This window comes from Bombina bombina, chromosome 1 (genome assembly GCF_027579735.1).
Source record: "Bombina bombina isolate aBomBom1 chromosome 1, aBomBom1.pri, whole genome shotgun sequence".
Classification (NCBI taxonomy): domain Eukaryota; kingdom Metazoa; phylum Chordata; class Amphibia; order Anura; family Bombinatoridae; genus Bombina; species Bombina bombina.
This window is the reverse complement of record NC_069499.1, coordinates 699,091,533-699,106,943: the sequence shown is the minus strand read 5'-3', so window position 1 is coordinate 699,106,943 and position 15,411 is coordinate 699,091,533.

Here is a 15,411-nt window from a genome sequence, read left to right as displayed (position 1 = left end):
TGCGTATGATTTCAGATTCAGAGAATTGTTCTATCAGACCCTCATCAATTTGTCTACATACACTGTTGTAACTCATGTCTGAACCACAATCTGAAAATAAACCACCATGCATTTTGAATTCTCTGTGTGGCAATAAAGCAGCAACATCAGTTAGTCTACCCATCCCAGATACCTGTTCTGTCCTTGAGGACCCACTACTTGCCTCTTTGTTACTGTTCACAATATCCATGACTGGTGTACTCTCCTTGTAGATTTTCAGTTGATCAATTTTGTCTTTGATGATAAGTAAACAAGACATACCTTGATTTTCTAAACTTTTCAGCTGATCACTTCTCATGTAGTCAACAATACATTTAACAAGTTCAGGTTCGTTGGTACTGGTCACTGCTGGAACTTGAATATCTCTTTTATCTTCCAGTGAAAGAGTGAGTCTATGAAGCTGTTCTTCACTAAGCAGATAAAGTTGCTTTTGGATGTCCCACAACAGTGCATGAAAAGGAGACGCCATCTCTGCTGGAACCTGAAAACATGCACTCACAAGGCAGACAACACTTACAGCTCTCCTTGTAGCTCCACTCACAGGTTCATGTTGGTCTTACACTTTCCTCTCACTGGTGACACAACGCATGCCTTACAAGCCCCCAAAATGTTTACCGGTCTCAAACATGAGAAAATGAGAGGCAGTAACTGTAGAACAATGAGAAGCAAAAGCAGTTATTTGTCTGGCTCTTTCTTTCTTTATTACCAATTCTGGAAGTAATTATAACAGTTTGATAACATTTACAACATTAGCAACATATTTTCTTTGTTCAGGTTAACAAATAAATTGCTATTAGTATGCTTATTCACAATTACAGATGCTCACTTGCATACTCAGTTCAAAATACTTCTTAAATATATCCAAAATTCGCACTGCTGTGTCTAAAGGCATGTGTTCTGCTAATAACAGCATAGAAAAAGTGTTTTACATCTTATATCATTACAATAAATATATATTAAACTACTTTGTCTAAAGGCATGTGTTCTGCTAATAACAGTATAGAAAACTGTTTTTACATCTTATATCATTACAATAAATATATATTACACTACTTTGTCTAAAGGCATGTGTTCTGCTAATAACAGTATAGAAAACTGTTTTTACATCTTATGCCATTACACTTATATCACATTACACAAGTGTTCTGTGTTTCATTTAAACTATTATATACACAAGTTCAACATACTCATGATACTTAAATACTCTTTCACAAATGACTAAACAGATTTAAACTAATCACAGTTTGCATTACTTTTTAACATGAAGTATTTTCTCTCTTTTAGCTCTTTAATGATACATAACTGCTAACTGCCATTTTACGTGTCTTTACACCACATGGCAAAATACATCAATCAATATAACCCAAACTAAGGCTTAACATATCAATCAATTTCAAGGTACATATGAAATATATGCAATCACTGTGCATCTATTGGTTTTAACCCATATTTTTAATGATACTTTAAACCGTGCTTTGCTTTTACATCTGTGCATTAATCACTCACTAATAAACTTATCATAAAACACTTAATACTTGCTTTTAACTGAACATACGCAATTGATTAACCCTTATGAGTCTTTACATGTCAGTTTTAGTTAAAATGATATTCTTTTAAACAGTTTCTACACACCTGTAGAACAATGAGAAGCAAAAGCAGTTATTATTCTGGCTCTTTCTTTTCTTTATTTCCAATTCTGGACAGAAATGTCACTTCCCCCCCTCATTACAGCATCATGCACCACCTACAGACTGCTTACAGAACACCTTTTACAGGACTCATAGAAACTTCAAACAAGAAAAAAATTGTGTGGTGTATATTTTTCTAATAATTTCCAGTCCATTACACTTACACTCATGCTTCATGCTATTGGAACATTGGAAGCTGCCGTATACATTAGATCTAATTACAGACCATACGACCTGGAAAAAAACAGGAAAAAACAAGTGTACAAAAGCACATATTATATTCATCAATTAAAGCACAATACATATGCTTAACTATTTACATAATAATTTATCAACATCCTGTAACCTCTTGATGAATCCTAAGGGTTACACTCTATACCATATTTTTTCAATGTTGCACAGGAATCCATATCTTTATTTACATTAATCATTGATTCTAATTAATCAATACTAATAAATCAATAACAACATGTCCCCAAAAGTATGTAGAAACTCAGGGATATCCTTGGAGGAGATTCCCGCAAAGTTCTTTATTATTTATAGCAACAGCCAAAGCCCACCATTGTGTTCAGACCTCTAGGGGTGACTGTATCAAGCTCAAAGATCTATTTTGCTTCCAAGCCTAATACGTCTTGAGCCCTATGGCCACCTCATTTTAAACAAGGAATGTGATTGATCAACATAGTCCTTAATGATGAAACCGAGTGTCCAGCCTGCAAGAAATGTCTTGCAATGGGTTGGTCAGAATGTCCTTTTTTCAAGGCTTGGCGTATTGCCGTTTTGTGATTCACTAGGCATTCCCTAAAGGTTGTGACTGTTTTACCGATATAATATAGGGAGCAGGGTCAAATAATAACATAGAAAACATATTCTGATGTGCAAGTCAGTCTTTGCTTAATAGTATAATCCTTATTGGTATGTTTGACAGTTAACATGCTGTTGCATGTAAGGCAATTCCCACATCGATAGCAACCCTGTTTTCCTTTTGGTAGCCATGTCCTCTTCTCGTAGCAACGTGTTGGATCATTGAGTACCAAAATATCATGAAGATTCTTAGACCTTTTATACACCATCAAGGAGGAGGTAAATCATAAAAAAGGAAAACTTCTATCCTTAGATAATATGGGCCAATTATCCTTGATCGTGGTTGCTACAATGCTGGATCCTGGGGTGAATGTAGTCACAAAATTCAACCGGTTACTTTAATTAGTCAGTTGTTTTCTAATGTTCAAACCTTCCTGGGACCACTGTTCTGTGACAGAAGATTGATACATGATCAATTGTTCTGGATATCCTCTCTTGAGCAAATGTTGTGACACACTTCAATTAAAACTTTTCATGGTATATGTACATCAACACTTTCAGATGTGCACCCAAAAATACCTCCAATCAGAGATAATTTAACTAAAGCAGAGAGGATGGCCATCAAATTGTTCTCTGAAGATAGTGATATTATTATCAGAACTGCCGACAAGGGAGGGACCATAGTAGTACTAGACCCTGCTAGACCCTGTATAGAACTGAGGCTTACAGACGGTTGTTGGATGGTGTCACCTACGGCAAATTAGTTGGAAATCCCACTATCACCTTCAAAAAGCAGGTCGATGAGTTCCTGAGACTCGCTCATACAGCAAATATTATTAATGATAATGAATTTGCATTTTTTTCTGTAGACAAACCCATTCATCCAATTTTATATTTGCTTCTTAAAATCCATAAGTCACTTGAAGATGCCCCTGGCCGACCTATTGTTTTGGCCAGGGGTACTCTACTTCAGTCACTGGCTGAATTTATTGATTTTTTCTCCAACCAGTTGTTCAAACAACTAAATCTTATCTAAGGGACACTTTTGAACTTATTAACCTGCTTGGGGAAATGGGTGATCTAAGTGACCCAGACATCCTTGTCACAATGGATGCTGTGTGTCTGTACACCATGATCCCTCACCAGCAGGGCATAGATATGGCTAGGAAACTTCTGATTGTGAATGAACATTACTCAGGTCCTCCCCTAGAGTTCATTTTGCATCTGATGGAGTTCTGTTTGGAAAATAATTAATTTAGGTTTGAAAAGGATTTTTTTTCTACAGACTTTGGTCACGGCAATGGGGTCGAGTATGGCCCCATCGTACGCCAACATTTATTTGGCCACGTATGAGTCATGTAACATTTTCAACTCCACACAGAGCTACATCAGATTCTACCGTCGATACAGCGACAATGTGTTCCTCATCTGGAGGGGCACTTCTGAGTCTCTTCTGGCATGGTTCAAACAAATTAATGCATTGGACTCCACCATATGTTTCAAGATAGAATGAGATTTTAATAAAATTCATTTCTTAGATTTGGAAATATTTAGAGATACAACTGATGAAGGCTGCAAACTATAAACTACCTTGTATCACAAGGAAACAGTCTATACTGCATTACTCAAGTTTTCACCCACACTTTCAGAAAAATGGGGTCAGCTCCTCGCAGCTCCTGCAGGTTGTGAGAAATAACACAGAGGATTCCCACAAGAAGTCCCAGCTACAGGAAATGTCACAACGTTTCCTCAAGAGAGGATATTCACAACAATTGATCATGGATCAATGTTCTGTCACAGAACAGTGGACCCAGGAGGGTTTGACCATTAGAAAGCAACGGACTGATTCAAGTAGCTGGTTGAACTTTGTGACTACATTCACCCCAGGATCCAGCATTGTAGCAACCACGATCAATTATAATTGGCCCATAGTATCTAAGGATACAAGTTGCCTTTTTATGATTTACCTCCTCCACAGATGGTGTATAAAAGGTCTAAGAATTTTTGTGATCTTTTGGTACTCAATGATCCAACACAATGCTACAAGAAGAGGAAATGGCTACAAAATGGAAAACAGGGTTGCTATCGATGTGGGAATTGCGTTACATGCAACAGCATGTTAACTGGCAAAGGTTTTTTCATCACCCACATACCAATAGGAATTATACTATTAAACATAGACTGACTTGCACGTCAAAATATGTGGTCTATGTTATTATTTGCCCCTGTTTACTAAATTACATCAGTAAAACAGTCACAACCTTTAGGGAACGCCTGGCGAATCACAAAACGCCCATATGTCAAGCCCTGGAAAAGGCCATTCTTACTAATCCGTTGCAAGACATTTCTTGTAGGCTGGACACACTGTGTCATTATTAAGGACTATGTTGAACAATCACATTCCTCGTTTAAAACCAGGTGGTGATAGGGCTCAAGCCTTATTCTGCTTGGAAGCTAAATGGATCTTTGATCTTGATACGGACACCCCTAGAGGTCTGAACACAACATCTGAACACAATGGTGGACTTTGACTGTTGCTATAAATAGAAAGAAGTAGATATGTTGTTATTGATTTATTGGTATCGATTAATTAGAATCAATGATTAATGTAAATAAAGATATGGTTTCCTGTGCGACATTGATACCATAGAGTGTAAAACTTCAGATTCATCAAGAGGTTACTGGATGTTGATAATAATTATGTAAATAGTGAAGCATATATACTGCGCTTTAATTGCTAAATATATCTGCTTTTGTACACTTGTTTTTTTATCTGTTTTTTACAGGTCATATGGCCTGTAATTAGATCTGATGTATGCTGCAGCTCCAAAGTTCCAATAACACGAAGCGTGAGTGTAAACACTGTTGTTTTCACCTTTCCATGGCAACGATTGTGGTTGCCAATGTAACGCCGGCGATGGCAGATGACGTCATCTGATGACACGGCGGTTTTCCCTGCTGATGCAGTAAGTGCAGAAATCGAGCGGACGGGCAGCATAACACCGGATAACAATTATATTAAAGAAGTATTAGGTATATAGGGGTGTTTCTGGGGGGTGCTTTGTATGTCATTGTGGCCTTCATTTGAAAAAGGCTCGTTTGTGAGCCAAAACATTATGGCTTAAGGCCCTCAGTTTGGAATTTTTTCTATTTGCACATAAAGGCTTGCTGTGTGTAATCCTGTGTTTTGCCTGATTTTTTTTTTTGTATTCCCCACATACACTGGCCGGGAAGGGGTTTATTTGGACTGTGGATACCTTATTACTTGCAGAACACAAGGAGGTTGTTGTATTCTGATGGTTAGTGCCGTTTCCCAACAGGCTTTATATATATATATATATATATATATATATATATATATATATATATATATATACTTTCAACTTGTAATACCAGCGCAATGTAACCTGTGTGCAAAAAAACGTAAAAACCCAGACATCGTTTGTGTGCAAATGTTTGTGCTCCACTCGTAATCTGACCCTATTACTATTGTATTCCAAATAAAACTGTTAAAATTGAAATAATTTGCCTTACATTAACATAAAAGTTAACATAAAAATTAAACAAAAGTTAAAAGGTAATACTTTAATAATAACTTTTAAAAAAGGGAAAACATCCCCAGTAACATTACTAAATAACCCACAACAAACTGTGCAAATAAGTGTGCCGTAAGTCACCCCTCTGTTTCCTGGCCGATAAAAGGAAACATCGGCTTCAGATGGCTGGAGTGACTATACGGTTCTTAAAGTTTAAAACAAATGCGCTAATAAAAGCCTTTGTCAATGTTAACTTCACAGAGTGGAAATGAATAAGCTGAGGCACAGAGATACACGGTCTTTTAAATTCACTCCCCAATTTGTAGGGCCAATCAGCTATGCATATGGCCGCCACTCCTCCTTCTTAGCCAATTGGATACTGTGGAATGTTACTACCATTGTATCCAGCTGTATGTATTGACGGCCGGGATGTGAGTAAAAAATAACCTAATCTCTGATTGGGTATATGCAGTAATGACCTAATCTGTTTGTATTGAAAATGTGTTTACATCGCTCCATGTAAATGCCAGCTGATGAGTTCGCCTCAACAAATGACAGTCTGAAGATACGAATCAGAAGGCATGAAATCTTGTAATTATCTGTGTCACTCTGCAATATACAAATTTATTGATATGAGTCATGCTAACATAACGTACACTTCAACATTCTCTTATGTATTTATAAGAATCAAGATATACTATAATAGACATGGATATTAAAACTTTCATTCAAGGACTATTGCATTCAATAACATTTTTAATTTTTTTCTAATTTTATGTTGACTACATACGTAACATTCCTTTCTAAGATATACATTGGAAAGGTAAGGTTAGGGAACCTAAGGGGATTTGTGACATTGAAGTCAAGTGTAGAATTATACACTAGTTATATCAAATAGCAAATAATTTATTTTAACACTTTATTTAACAAATATGCTTGAAACAGACGTTACCAGGGGGGGGAAGAAATATCCACGGTTAAGCAACCTCTGGACTAACTGTAGGCTTACAGAATCTAGAGATCCCCACCGGTAATTAGACAAGTAAAATAAGGATGTATATATAGAAGGCTAAAAAAGAATGGGATAAGTCACTTCCATACTTCAAATAGATAATAGCCAAATTATATAGCATCCACGTTTAAAAATAAGGGCTAGTGGACTGGGTGTTGCGTGTCAAATCAGTAAGTCATGCAGAGTAGGGAAGTTAGCATAAAAGTGATTCCATACACACAGGGTAGGTATTTGGGACAAGCATACAAATGTACAAGCTGTGCGCTCAAAGGCGTCCTCCTGCCTGCGTACTGCTCTGATTAAACAGAGTCAGCCGATTTCTGGCTAAAATCCCTATCAGATAGAGCTAGTTTCCATGCACACAAGTCATTCTCATTCTCATATGCGCTTTGGATGTATTATATTATATTTAATACAAAGTGTCACCATAAATTTCTTCTTAGTTACGTTCAAACCGATACATTCAATTCAACATTAAAGGTTACTATGTAGCTTATAGCGTAATGGCATATAGAGCTTAGGCAGAAATGTAGCTGTTCGTAACTAGGCAATTAAGCTTATTCTTAGATGACAGTTAAATAATATAACAACCCTCCTATAGTTGCAGTTGGAGTGAGAAAACTATAGCAATATAAGTATAAGTATAAGTATAAGGTTAAAGCGGTATAAAGTTAGAGAGTTTTCAAAAAACCCGCTATTGCTATTTTGGTATGTGACTAGCTCGCACGCTTGTTCCACCCAAGGCCACGCCCACCGACGCGTTTCCGTCACAGAACGTGACTTCGTCAGGGCATAGGGCCAGCCCAGCATTCGGTACAAGAATTTATAGTAGTCAGTTGTCATAGCAACCTATAAAGTATTGGAAACGGAGGTGTAAGACTCCGCTGTGGCCTCATTCTGTCATTTAACTTTTAATTTATATTAGTTATGTGTACTGCCTTTAATTCATTGCACCTTTCTACAGTAAATATTTGAACAAAAAAGGGAACATAACAATTCATCATTTTATTGACGCTCACCACTTTTGTGTGGAGATATATTGTGCATCATTATGTGCAAGTATTGTAGGGGAAAGTAGTATTCCCTAATGATTGTATTGGGAGAGTTTTATAGGGAGAGCATATTGTATTCTATTTTATATATATAGAGTACCTAGGTCAAATATGCTGATAATTGGTGTAATATTTAAAGAGTGGAAGAGGTTTTTACATAAAATATCTTATTGTGGGTTAACTATGGTTACTTGTACTAGCATATCTGTGGGGTCAAAATAAATCACTATTATCACCTATATAGTTTAAGGAAAAACCTATCAAGTCTCTGCCTGTGAGAGAGTCAGTTTCATTTTTTATATAGAATAGGTTATATAGGATATGAGATTAGCATTGTATGTAAACTTTATTATAAGTTTCGTTAGAATCATTTAATTTGAATAAGTTCAATATTGTAAAAACACTATTCTCTTGCTTTACTTCATCTTGGGGGAGTGAGCTAATTTTAATTCAAAACCCTAGATAGGGATAGTGTGTAATTAATATTGAATCCATAATAAGATGTATTTCATGAACCATTATCTATAAAAAGCATTTGTATGAAATTGCTTCATTTAATCCCCTAGGTGAGGTGGATTTCAGTTCGTGAATCCATCTACACTCTTTTTGTAGTAGCATTTTGTTAATATCGCCCCTTCTCCCTTTTAGTTTTATTTGTTCGATTGCACAAAAATAGATTTCATATTTGTGTCCCTGATGTTCATTGTTCATGTGTTGTGCTACAGGAACATTTCTGTTCCATTTGATGTCACCTATGTGTTCTAGCACTCTCGTGCGTAACTCTCTTGAGGTCTCACCCACATAGATTTTCGGGCATTTGCACATCGCAATATATATGACTTGTTTAGATCTGCAATTTAAAAAATCTTTAATTTCATATTGTTTGTCAGTGTCAGGGTGTATGAAGGTTTTTGTGGGGGTCATGTTCTTACAGGCTTGGCATCTTCCACATTTGAAAAAGCCTTTGGTTTCTCACAACCATGTTCTTGGTATGTCTTTTGAGTAATGACTCTCCATAAGTATGTCTTTAAGGTTTTTGGACCTTCTATATGTAATATTGGGTTTTTCAGATATTACTTCTTTAAGGTCTTCGTCTTCCTGAATGACATGCCAATGTCTTTGAATGATATTTTTTATACAGACATTTTTATCATCGTATGTTCCAATGATTCTTATAGGTTGTTGTTCATTTACTGGTTGTGCAATGGCTTGATAATTAGTTTCTAATAGTGTAGTTCTGTTTAGTGATTTCGCTCTTTGATATGCCTTTTTGAGGCATCTGCCTGGATATCCCCTTTCTTTAAACCTTCTTTGTAACTCCCTTGCTTCTCTCTCAAAGTCTGGTTCTGTGCTGCAGTTTCGTCTGGCTCTTAGGTATTGGCCAAAAGGAATGCCCATTTTCAATTTTTTAGGGTGATAGCTCTCCCATTTGAGGAGACTGTTAGTAGCTGTCTCTTTTCTAAATAGTTTTGTGTTCAGCGTGCCATCATTCTCTTTTCTAATCTCTAGATCAAGAAATGAAATTTTGTTTGAGTCTATATTTGAAGTGTACCTCATTCCATCTTTGTTATTATTCAGCCAGATCATGAAGTTTTCAAAGTCATTTTTAGTGCCTGTCCATAAAATGAGAACATCATCAATGTATCTAATATATAAGTCCATATATTGCATATATGGGTTAGTATCTTCATTAAGTATACTTTTATTCTCAATCCACCCAAGGAACAGATTGGCATAGGTTGGAGCACAGCAAGTGCCCATTGCTGTGCCCCTTTTCTGTAAATAGATTTTCTTATTGAATAAGAAATAGTTATGTCTCAGTACATAGTCTAGTAAATCAATGATGAAATCATCCTCATCGTTTTGAATTGGATTTACTGTTCTCAAAAAGAAACTTACAGCTTCTAAGCCTAAATTGTGAGATTTATTAGAGTATAGACTTTCAACGTCTATGCTGGCCAACATAGTATTATCACTGACTATCACGTCGGCTAAGCATTTTAAGACATCTTTAGTATCTTGAACGTAAGATGTAAGGGTATGTACAAAGTGTCTTAGTTTTTTGTCTAGAAAAATGCTTGCATTTTCAGTGATACAGCCATTCCCGGAGACTATGGGTCTACCGGGTGGATTTGTCAAATTCTTGTGAACCTTTGGAAGGCTATAGAAGGTGGCTATTCTCGGGAACATATTCAACATAAACTGGTGTTCAGCTTTTGTGATGACCCTTTCTTGTAGACCTCTATCCAAAAGGGATCTCAGCTCCCCTTTAAAAACATCAGTTGGATCTCGTATCAGGACTTTGTAATTATCTGTGTTACTCAAAATGTCTGTACAAATTTGTTCATATTGAGAATTGCTCATAAGGACCATATTACCCCCCTTATCTGCATTTTTAATGGTAATTGCCTTATTATTTTGTAATTTCTGGAGAGCTTTACGTTCTTTGTAGCTCAAGTTCTTCTGTACTTTGCTCCTTTTATTTATCTCCTCTATTTCTGTTGTAACTAGGGAGACAAATTTATCAATAGATGGATATTTGGAAATTGCTGGCATGAAATTACTTTTAGGTTTCACTACACTTGTTTTCCTTGTATCAGGTGTATCTGTGTTTTCGTTCAGTAATGATAGCATTAAATTGACCATTTCATGGTCCTCTTGTTCTATGCCCATATCAATCAAGGAATTTGTATTAGCATTTTTGTGAAACTTATGTAGTGCAAGTTTTCTAGCGAACAAATGTATGTCCTTGATCCAATTGAATGTGTCATGATGTGGGGTGGGTACAAATGTAAGTCCCTTTGATAGTAGTGTGTGGTGTTCCTTTTCTAATTGAGTTTCAGTTAGATTGATGATTTGTAAATTATCCATAGCTATTTCTGTTTTTTGGTGGATTTTGATTTGTTTGGTTGCCTCGTTCTTGTAGCTCTCTTTGGTGGAAAGAGGTCTTTCTCTAAAAAAATACGTGTAATTGATGGTTCTGTTAAGGCGACACTAGTTGTAGGTGTTTGTGTTAGTTCCTCATCAGAGGGTTCTGAATCTGTAGTGGAGTTATCAGAGGTAGTATTTTTATTATTAGTAAGTCTAGATTCTTGTGTTCTTCTAAAATTACTACGTTTTTGATTGCCTTTATAAATATTCCCTTTTTGGTGATCAGACCAATCTCTTTGTAGTTTCCTATTTTTGGTCTCACTAAGTTCTTCTTTAAGCTTATCTATATGGAATTTCAGTTTTAAATCTAGGGCCTCAAAATCTTTATGCGTAGTAAATTTGTTTGTTTGTATTTTTGCCTCATCTATTAATTTAGTTAGTTCTTCATATTGTTTTCTTTCAAACTCAAGTGTTAATTTCATCAGATCTAGAGAGCACTGTGTCAGGATTTCCTGCCACCTAAACACAAAATTTTCATCTGAGATGTGAAAAGCAGGTGCTAACTGAATCCTTAGACCTCTCGGGATTAATTTATTCTTAACATAATTTTCTAAACTGAAAATCTCCCAAAAAGATTTTACTTGTTTTTTCATAATCTTAGCAATGTTTTTTAAGGCTTCTTCTATGTTTGTAGCATTTGGACAAACGTTACCAACATTTAGAGTAAATACTCTTTCAGCTTCTTGTTTCCACTGATCAAAATCTATGGAGGAGGATAGATAGCCGGCCATTACTATCTAAACTCTGACCACTTGTGTCCCAAATTCGTAAGTGTGAATTGAATCACTAGGTATGAAAAGGTAAGGTTAGGGAACCTAAGGGGATTTGTGACATTGAAGTCAAGTGTAGAATTATACACTAGTTATATCAAATAGCAAATAATTTATTTTAACACTTTATTTAACAAATATGCTTGAAACAGACGTTACCAGGGGGGGGAAGAAATATCCACGGTTAAGCAACCTCTGGACTAACTGTAGGCTTACAGAATCTAGAGATCCCCACCGGTAATTAGACAAGTAAAATAAGGATGTATATATAGAAGGCTAAAAAAGAATGGGATAAGTCACTTCCATACTTCAAATAGATAATAGCCAAATTATATAGCATCCACGTTTAAAAATAAGGGCTAGTGGACTGGGTGTTGCGTGTCAAATCAGTAAGTCATGCAGAGTAGGGAAGTTAGCATAAAAGTGATTCCATACACACAGGGTAGGTATTTGGGACAAGCATACAAATGTAGAAGCTGTGCGCTCAAAGGCGTCCTCCTGCCTGCGTACTGCTCTGATTAAACAGAGTCAGCCGATTTCTGGCTAAAATCCCTATCAGATAGAGCTAGTTTCCATGCACACAAGTCATTCTCATTCTCATATGCGCTTTGGATGTATTATATTATATTCAATACAAAGTGTCACCATAAATTTCTTCTTAGTTACGTTCAATCCGATATATTCAATTCAACATTAAAGGTTACTATGTAGCTTATAGCGTAATGGCATATAGAGCTTAGGCAGAAATGTAGCTGTTCGTAACTAGGCAATTAAGCTTATTCTTAGATGACAGTTAAATAATATAACAACCCTCCTATAGTTGCAGTTGGAGTGAGAAAACTATAGCAATATAAGTATAAGTATAAGTATAAGGTTAAAGCGGTATAAAGTTAGAGAGTTTTCAAAAAAACGCTATTGCTATTTTGGTATGTGACTAGCTCGCACGCTTGTTCCACCCAAGGCCACGCCCACCGACGCGTTTCCGTCACAGAACGTGACTTCGTCAGGGCATAGGGCCAGCCCAGCATTCGGTACAATAATTTATAGTAGTCAGTTGTCATAGCAACCTATAAAGTATTGGAAACGGAGGTGTAAGACTCCGCTGTGGCCTCATTCTGTCATTTAACTTTTAATTTATATTAGTTATGTGTACTGCCTTTAATTCATTGCACCTTTCTACAGTAAATATTTGAACAAAAAAGGGAACATAACAATTCATCATTTTATTGACGCTCACCACTTTTGTGTGGAGATATATTGTGCATCATTATGTGCAAGTATTGTAGGGGAAAGTAGTATTCCCTAATGATTGTATTGGGAGAGTTTTATAGGGAGAGCATATTGTATTCTATTTTATATATATAGAGTACCTAGGTCAAATATGCTGATAATTGGTGTAATATTTAAAGAGTGGAAGAGGTTTTTACATAAAATATCTTATTGTGGGTTAACTATGGTTACTTGTACTAGCATATCTGTGGGGTCAAAATAAATCACTATTATCACCTATATAGTTTAAGGAAAAACCTATCAAGTCTCTGCCTGTGAGAGAGTCAGTTTCATTTTTTATATAGAATAGGTTATATAGGATATGAGATTAGCATTGTATGTAAACTTTATTATAAGTTTCGTTAGAATCATTTAATTTGAATAAGTTCAATATTGTAAAAACACTATTCTCTTGCTTTACTTCATCTTGGGGGAGTGAGCTAATTTTAATTCAAAACCCTAGATAGGGATAGTGTGTAATTAATATTGAATCCACAATAAGATGTATTTCATGAACCATTATCTATAAAAAGCATTTGTATGAAATTGCTTCATTTAATCCCCTAGGTGAGGTGGATTTCAGTTCGTGAATCCATCTACACTCTTTTTGTAGTAGCATTTTGTTAATATCGCCCCTTCTCCCTTTTAGTTTTATTTGTTCGATTGCACAAAAATAGATTTCATATTTGTGTCCCTGATGTTCATTGTTCATGTGTTGTGCTACAGGAACATTTCTGTTCCATTTGATGTCACCTATGTGTTCTAGCACTCTCGTGCGTAACTCTCTTGAGGTCTCACCCACATAGATTTTCGGGCATTTGCACATCGCAATATATATGACTTGTTTAGATCTGCAATTTAAAAAATCTTTAATTTCATATTGTTTGTCAGTGTCAGGGTGTATGAAGGTTTTTGAGGGGGTCATGTTCTTACAGGCTTGGCATCTTCCACATTTGAAAAAGCCTTTGGTTTCTCTCAACCATGTTCTTGGTATGTCTTTTGAGTAATGACTCTCCATAAGTATGTCTTTAAGGTTTTTTGGACCTTCTATATGTAATATTGGGTTTTTCAGATATTACTTCTTTAAGGTCTTCGTCTTCCTGAATGACATGCCAATGTCTTTGAATGATATTTTTTATACAGACATTTTTATCATCGTATGTTCCAATGATTCTTATAGGTTGTTGTTCATTTACTGGTTGTGCAATGGCTTGATAATTAGTTTCTAATAGTGTAGTTCTGTTTAGTGATTTCGCTCTTTGATATGCCTTTTTGAGGCATCTGCCTGGATATCCCCTTTCTTTAAACCTTCTTTGTAACTCCCTTGCTTCTCTCTCAAAGTCTGGTTCTGTGCTGCAGTTTCGTCTGGCTCTTAGGTATTGGCCAAAAGGAATGCCCATTTTCAATTTTTTAGGGTGATAGCTCTCCCATTTGAGGAGACTGTTAGTAGCTGTCTCTTTTCTAAATAGTTTTGTGTTCAGCGTGCCATCATTCTCTTTTCTAATCTCTAGATCAAGAAATGAAATTTTGTTTGAGTCTATATTTGAAGTGTACCTCATTCCATCTTTGTTATTATTCAGCCAGATCATGAAGTTTTCAAAGTCATTTTTAGTGCCTGTCCATAAAATGAGAACATCATCAATGTATCTAATATATAAGTCCATATATTGCATATATGGGTTAGTATCTTCATTAAGTATACTTTTATTCTCAATCCACCCAAGGAACAGATTGGCATAGGTTGGAGCACAGCAAGTGCCCATTGCTGTGCCCCTTTTCTGTAAATAGATTTTCTTATTGAATAAGAAATAGTTATGTCTCAGTACATAGTCTAGTAAATCAATGATGAAATCATCCTCATCGTTTTGAATTGGATTTACTGTTCTCAAAAAGAAACTTACAGCTTCTAAGCCTAAATTGTGAGATATATTAGAGTATAGACTTTCAACGTCTATGCTGGCCAACATAGTATTATCACTGACTATCACGTCGGCTAAGCATTTTAAGACATCTTTAGTATCTTGCACGTAAGATGTAAGGGTATGTACAAAGTGTCTTAGTTTTTTGTCTAGAAAAATGCTTGCATTTTCAGTGATACAGCCATTCCCGGAGACTATGGGTCTACCGGGTGGATTTGTCAAATTCTTGTGAACCTTTGGAAGGCTATAGAAGGTGGCTATTCTTGGGAACATATTCAACATAAACTGGTGTTCAGCTTTTGTGATGACCCTTTCTTGTAGACCTCTATCCAAAAGGGATCTCAGCTCCCCTTTAAAAACATCAGTTGGATCTCGTATCAGGACTTTGTAA